This window comes from Coloeus monedula, assembly GCF_965178545.1.
Source record: "Coloeus monedula genome assembly, chromosome: 17".
NCBI lineage: Eukaryota > Metazoa > Chordata > Aves > Passeriformes > Corvidae > Coloeus > Coloeus monedula.
Window position 1 is genome coordinate 15,916,714 of NC_138797.1, and position 8,032 is coordinate 15,924,745.

An 8,032-nucleotide genomic window follows, 5' to 3' on the forward strand; every position below is an offset into this window, starting at 1 on the left:
CCATCGCTCCCTGTCCTCAGAGCCGCCATCGCTCCCTGTCCCTCAGAGCCGCCATCGCTCCCCATCCCTCAGAGCCGCCATCGCTCCCTGTCCCTCAGAGCCGCCATCGCCTCCAACACATGAGAAACTCAGGCACTTCTGCTTTTTGATCTCAGTTTTCCTGATGTACTGGAGTAGAGATTTTGAACATCACTTCATCCATAAATACTGAAGCTTGGTCCAGAATGAGATGCACTTAAGCTTATGAAACACAGGAAATTTCCTTGTGAATACTGTCTTCCTTTTTCCTGTGAAAACTAAAGTTCAGAGTTTTCTAAGGATGACTGGAAGTAGCTGGTCACTAAAAGGTGAATCATTAGTGTTTCCCTTGAGAATGCCTCTAAGAAGAAATTAATCTGCAAATTAGCATGTTTTTAGTTCATAATAACTTTTGGAGTTTTTCTTTGCTTTTCTGGGAAGCACAGTGAAAAAGCAAGAAGTTAAATTGAAAGGGATTGAGGGAGATCCGGTGGCATCCGATTATGGCAGAGAAGGACACTGGGGGCCATGTGCCGCTCTCCTCCATGCAGGATGGCTCGTGCTCTGGGTCACAGGACAGGAAGAAGCTCCCCAGCTGTGCAACCCAGTTCTCTTTGGCAGGTCCTTATCCTGTCCTCCTAGAAATCAGAGAAAAACATCACTGAAAGCACCTCTGCAGAGTTCCAGTCCATCCTCTGCTTGCAGCAGGTCCAGCTTCAAGGTCAGAGGAGGTTGCTCAGGGTCTTGTCCAGAGAAATTTTGAGAATCTCTAAGGATGGAATGTCCCCACTCCATGGATGGAGCATGGATGGAGCTGTTCTGGGAGACCTGTCCTCGTGCTGCACTGCTCTCAGGGTGAAGAACTCTTTCTGTTGTGCAGCTGAAAGTCCCCTTGTTGCACTTCATAGCTGGTGCCTCTTCTGTTGCACAGCCATGGCAGGCGTCTGCTCCTCCTCCCTTATAGCTGTGCCCGCACTGCTCTGAGGTACGAGTAACTGCATCCACTCTTGGTGTTTTAAAATCCAATCAGCCAATGGTGGAAGAGCCATGGCAGCTGTGTAGGTCAGGGAAAAGGGCATGGCTGGAGTCCTGTGTGATCTTCCCCAATGGTGATGGGCTCCTGCCATTGTCACCAGAGCAATGTTCAGTTCTGTACCAGGCTGGTGCAGAACAAGGAAAATCTTAAAACTCTCTTTCCTAGTCACTCAAGTTGTGTTTGGCATAATGAGTAGGTCATCTGGCCTAAGAAAGAAGGCCGGAAATTGTATTGGTTTGCTTTTTCTTTGCTATTTCTTTGCTTTTGTTTTGTTTGGGGTTTTTTTGGTTTTGGCCTCAGCCTCAGCCTCATTTTTTGGGTTGTTTTTGTCCCTTAAATCTTTCAACTGATGTGATCAGAAAGCTCCACACTTGTTTTGTTTTACTGGATTTTTAGCTGTCATGTGCTTTTAATCATGAGGGACTGGTGCAGAAAAGGGATGAGTACAGATGTAACTCTTAAGGATGTGACTGACCTTCTCCTCACGGTGCCTGCTGGCCCCAGCCAAAGGGAAACCACAGATGGGGTTTGGGAGCCATGGGAAGGATTCAGGAAGGGATGTGGAAGGGAGGAAGATTTAGCCAGGAAAGTAGAGGCCTGGCAACATAAACACAAACCCAGGACTGAACCTCACAAAGGCCAGGATCTGAAAGGGAAAAAAAAAAAAAAAAACAGGAAAAGGGAAAAAGGTAGATTGAGAACAAGGGTCCAAGGGAGCCCTGTTGGAGGCGGGAGCATCAGAGCAGCTGGAGGCATCAAGGGCTGCTGCATCTCCTGTGTGAGAACAGGAAACTGCAGCAACCAGCACACAGCAGTTGGTCAGCTACCCTGAACTGTCACTTTCCACTGAGTTGTAGTGCTGCACACACATGTTCAGCACAGCACACTCTGGGTGAAGTACCAACAGGTGATACCAAATTATAATGTCTCAAATGTTCTGTGTGAAGAGACGGTGATTTTCATGTCTTGTCTCTGACTCATCAGCAGGAAATACCTGTTGTTGCCATTGAGAAGGGGCCAGTCCATCTTACTGCCACTGAGGTAACCAAGCCAAACACTGCTCCAGCATCGCGGTGTACTTGGTGTTTCAAGGACTTGGTCACAAGGAAAGCAATAATTTTGGCAGGATGCTGTTCAGGCTGCTTCTCACTTGTGGTTTTCTGATGCACAGCAACTGAGCATCTGTTGATTAATGCATGTACTGAATGTTGCTTTTAATAGATCACAGGAATTTCACAGTTGTTTAAGCTCATCTAAGATGATGTGGCTGTAGGTAACATAGTGTTTAGTTTTAATTCTTAAATTATGGAGAGCAGCCTAAATAGATAGCTATGTAGAACATCGAGGGCAGGCACAGATGAGTTAGTGACCAGCTGTAACCTTGCGCTGGAAACGTAGGGGAAGGTGCTAATTTACAGCTCAGGACTTTGCTCTCGCTTAGGAGTGGAGTCTGTCGGCTCTAAAGACCAAGGGCATGTCAGATTTACTCTGGGGAATTGGTTTAGCTCTTATGACACTCTTTGGCCTTGAAGACATCTGGGTTTGCCTTTTAGATTATCTACAAACATGGTGATCTCAGGCACGTTGAAGTCACCCTTGAGTCAGTTCTCTCTGAAACAGAGTGCTGAACTTCCTTCTGCAGTGGGGTGCAGCGACAGTGGGAGGAGACTGCTAGTAGGGAAGGTAGAAGTGCTTCAACTAGATTTACTGTAGAACTATCCTACAAGTGTTTGAAAACATCAGTTCCCTTCCGAGCTTGGATTCATAGTAAAGATAAAATATTTCCTGGGTTATGGAGAGGGATTCAGCTCTAAACTCACCTGAAGCCAGATCCTGATTCTGGCATGGAATATGGTATAGGCCAAAACCCAAAATGAGCCAGTGTTTTCAAGGACAAAATCAGCAATACTAAGAACACCAAGATCAGCTGTGGCCTTAAAATGTCCGTATCTGTGGGCTGCATGTGAGGAGGGAATGCCTATGGCCATGGCACCACAGTGCCAACAGGGCAGTTATTGCTTGCAAAAGACCTGCCTTTTGGGGGCTTCAGCATCACCCAGGATTGGCCCCATTACCGCTGCTGAAGATCTTGGCAGGCTGGGATGTGAGTGCTGGAGAGCTGCATTGGCCTGAGAACAACCTCTGTGCAAATGGATCTCTTCCCACTCCTTTCTCTCAGTCTGAGACTGGAAAAGAGACAACTGGTGGTACTTTAATGGGACAGATTAATGATCTTTGTTATTAAACTTAGGACATTTCTTTATTACACAGGTGAAGGTTCAGCTGCCACAAAGCAGGCAGGGAAAGCGTCAGCATGTAATTTGCTTTATTGCTTTGGGATAGATGGGAAAGAGTCTCTTAGGCTGACTGATGAAATGCTGAAAATTCTTTTGGACCCTTCACCGTATAGAGTTGTTTTTCCATTTCTTAATGTGCCTTAGCATATATAGCATTTTATTCTCTTGTTCTCTAGCTATGTGCAGTAGGCATATGCTTGGATGCATATATATACACAGACTTGCATGTATAAACATAAATAAATACATAGGCAAATGCCAGGCACTAGTTCTCAACAGATAATGTCTCTCCTGCTGCTTAGTTATCTATTGTTTGAAACTATTGGATGCTTGATTTGTTTGTTTTTCATTGCATGTTTAGTCTGGTTTTGACATGCTCAATCTGGAGGTTATCCAGGAGGAAGCAGTGACAGCAGGAATCACATTGCATGGCTGTAGCCAGTGCCCAGCAAGATATGCTGCTGTAGCCAGGCACCAAAGGTTGTGATTCACCTGAAATGCAAAGGGGATCAGCCCTTGGAAACAGGGACCCAAAGGGCATTCGAGGGAGTGTCCCCAAGGACGCTGTCACGTCACCTGCTGGCACTGCTGAGTGGCTGAACACAAAGGCTGGGGAGACTGAACTCCTCCCTTGCCTGGGATGGGGCTGCAGTGAAGAGCACCATGCTGAGAAGTGATCCCAATTTCTCCAGCTCCGTTTGCTTTTCAGGGAAACGCAGCTCTCCTGACCCCAACCTCATGTCTTCATTTTTGGCAGGAGATGTTTGTTCATGCTGCCTTGTGCGCTGCCACACATCAACAAGTGCTCTGCCAGGTAGGCAGACAGGTAGACACAGGAGTGTCCCCATGCACAGAGCTCGCTGGTTTACCTACAGACAGGCTCTGCTGGGTGCATGGTTCAGATACTGACAGGTACGGCCAGGAGGTGCTACCCCAGAGATGGGACACAGAGGAATTTTCCTCACTTGTTTTTTGTTTTAAACGTTGAATTTTTTTGACTGTGAACTCAGGCATTTCATGAATTTCAGAGCTGGTGCTGTGCCGTGACTCATCGAGTCCCCTCTCCCAGCAGTGTGTGATGGGCCTTCTGTCTCACGACGTGACTCTCCCAGCACAAATGGGCTATGTTTAGTGACAGGCTTCAGCAGGAGGCAGTTGCTGTTTTACAAATGCCTGAACTGAGGCACAGAGAGGCTGGAGAAACGGGCCCAGATCAGACAGCAAGTCCACGGGTGAGCTGGGAAGCATCTCACAGGGTCCTCTCCACCTGCTTTCTGACCAACGCTTTATCTTGAGACCCAAACAGACTGGGGAAACCTCTCCCACTTTTTTACCCCAGTCCCCAGTGAAGAGGTTTTGGTTTGTTTACAGGCTCTCACTAACACCACTTACTTATCTGCCCATTCTGCACGCTGCAGGCAACCAGCCAGACGGGCTGGAGCCCAGCATGGTGCAGCTCCATGCTCGCGTCTCCTGCCAGTCCCCGGGACACAGCCACACTGCCCCAGGCCAGGGGATCCTGCAGGCCCCTCGTCTTCTTCCCAGCAGTGGCCAAGGGCTTCTGCATGCTCATGAAATGAGGTGTGAGAAGGCAGTGATGACTAAGTAACATCCTCTTCCTTTTCTTCCTGAATGGCTTCCTCAAGTCAATCTACTTTCTTTTTTAAAGGGCTGTTCAATGCTTCATTTCAAACCAGCATTGCAAATTCGAGCCTCCTGCACCCAGCCCAGGTGTGGTTTCTGGAGTGTATTTATGTATTTGGTGCATGTGTATCCATCCCTGAATTTGATGGCACATTGCATGTGTGTGTGTGTAGGGGAACGACAGGGAAAGAAGACAACAGCAGTAGAAAGCATCACTTGTAAATTAAGAAAAAAAAAATAATGAAGAATGGAAAAATCAATTATGCCAACTGCCCCCCTTTCCAATACCCAAAGCCAGTAGAGGCTGAAAGGAGGCAGCTCGGGAGACAAAGAACAGGGTAAGCAGATGCGGCCTGGCTCCCGAAAGCCTCTCCAGCTACTCCTCAGTATATAAAAATCATGGAAACTTCTAGTATCTGCAGCTTCCTCTGGCAACCAGTCCCCACTGGACTGTGAGCAGAGCCACCTCCTTTTCTGTTCTGGACCTGGTTGCCACTAGATTCCTTGGACACAGGCCCATGTGCTGCGGGGAACCGTGAGTGTTGTGTCCACATTTGCCCTCGGTGGGCAGGCAGCAGCTGCTCCCCAGGCAGGAGCCATTCGTCACCCGGGAGGTGAAACCGCAATAACAGCTGCAGAAAGCTTGGCCTTGCCTGAGCCCTGCCTTCCTCCCTGCACAGCTCCCCTCCTCACTGCCTGCCCTCTGCCCAGGGTTCGTTTAAATGCTGAATACCTGTTTGTTAAGGGCAGGGTTCAGTATTCTCTGGGTTACATTCTTGTTGGTCTATAAATTAAAAGTTCTTCCTCTTTCCTTGTTACAGACTGTCCTGAAAGCCCTTCTGTCAATGGGAATTAACAAATCTTTGTGACAACTCTGATAAACAGAGTGTTTGGTTAGCTGGATTACATTTACTGGTGCCAGCTGCCAATGAGTCCAAGTATCTGTTGCACTGGTGAGGTACATCTGCTGTGACATGTCTACAAACAAATGGCAATGGGAAAAGAGAGCAACTGTACAAACAACTGCATTTCTCGCTCACAGCCTGGAGCTGCTGGGCACTCCCAGGACTTGTCACCTCATGCTCACATGAGCATCTTGCTCTCAAGCTGCCTCCAGAACTGCCAGCCCTTGCAGGAGGAAATGCAGGACCCTTCCAAGAGGGATGCCTGTCTTCTCTGCCCTTTGCCAGTAAAGGGATGGCCTGGCAAAGGCAGCTGGGACACAGAGAGGCACACGGGATGGCACTCCAAAGTGTGTGCCAGTGTGCACACATATTTCCCAGCTGGTCTGCCAGGCCTCCAGCCTGCTCTGCTCAGGAGCCCTGCTGCAGCCAGCCAGACACCTCTGCCCAGTGCCGTTTAGCAGATTGTTGGGAATACAAGCAGTAGGACCTCGATTTTTTTGGGAGGCTCCATTACCTTGTCCGTGGTGCATCTGCTGGGAGAGAGAAGCTTCACAGCTGAAATAAGTATTCTGTTCAGTACCCAGCAAAGTCAGAGCAGAGAGAAAAATAATCACCTGAATGTTCTGCTCTGCCTGGTACACCACACTCTCTCATGTCTCCTCCCTGTCAGAGGCTGCTGCTGGTGGTTTTTACAGGCATTCTCTGAAGTGTAAGAAGTAAAAGAATGTTCTCCTGCTTCTGTTATCTCTGCAATCCCTCATCAGGACAGCAATTACTTTGTTGATAAAACACAGCTCCTGTTCACACCTACTTCACAAATCACTTTTGACACACAACATGCAGGACCCGTAGGACACAGAGCGACATCCCTTCCCAGGGCTCTGTGGCCTGTCTTGCCCTGGATAGAGAACATGGCTCCTGCATCCTGAAGCGTAGGTAAGGGGACAAATGCAGATTTTAGAGAGGTAAAGTGGAAAAGCAACAATAACAAAGATTTAATGCCACATGAGCGATAACTAACTGATAGGAAAGAGGGGATATGTTAAGAAAGAAAGAAAAGAGAGTGGAAGGAATGCTCTCTAGCTGTGGTGGGCTGATAAACACCCAGCCAGGTGCTCGCTCCCCTCTAGTCAGATGGGGGAGAAGATCAGAAGGACAAAAGTGAGAAAAAAATGAGTGGGTTGGGACAAAGGCAGTTTAGTAAGTGAAGCAAAGCTGTACAAGCAAGGAAAGTGAGATAAGGAATTCAGTCATCACTTTGCATCAGCAGGCACGTGTTGGGCCATTCCTAGGGATGCTCATAGAGGTTACTTGGGAAGACAAATACCATAGCCTTGAACATCTCTTTCCTCATCCTGTCCCTGGGATTTTATTGCTGAGCACGATGTTCTGTGGTGTGGAATATCCTTTTGGTCACTCAGGGTCAGCTGTGCTTTCCCCCCAGTCTCTCACCTCCCCAGCCTCCTTGCTGTGGGGGCGGTGTGGAAAAGAAAAGGCCTTGATGCTGTGCCAGCTCTGCTGGACAGTGGGTGAAGCACTGGGGTGTTACCAGTGTTGATTTAATCAGAACTACAAACCACAGCACCTGACCAGAGCCACTGAAGAAACTCTACTCTGCCCCAGCCAGACTCAGTCTGGCAGTGCTGGACAAGGAGAGCCTGGTGAGAAAAGAGCAAAAGCCGAGGGCAAGGGAATGATTTCTTTCCTTGGCAAGGCCATTTTCCTTGGATACTCCTCTCTTTCCAAGAAGAGATCAGCTCTACCAGCCTCCTTTCACCCCTGCAATAAATCTTTTGATAGACCCAGCTGCTCCTTCTCTCTGCCACATCCATCCAGCCATGGCACACAGACTGAAGTGGGTGCGTTGCCCATTGCTGTAGTGCTGCTGCCCATGGCTGTCCCTGGCTGTGGGGTAAGATGAAGCTGTAACCAGCAGCTCCCCCTGCTCTCCAAGGGCCAGCTCTTCAGCTGATCCTCCAATTAACTTCAGCTCGGAAAAAGGGTTAGGGCATAGTCTCAGAGTTTTGACTGGGATGTATAACATCACATCCCTCTGTCCCAGCAAAGCAGTGATGGCTCAAAATGATCCATGCTATTTTAAACCCAGAAATCTGCAGCACCACAAAAAAAAC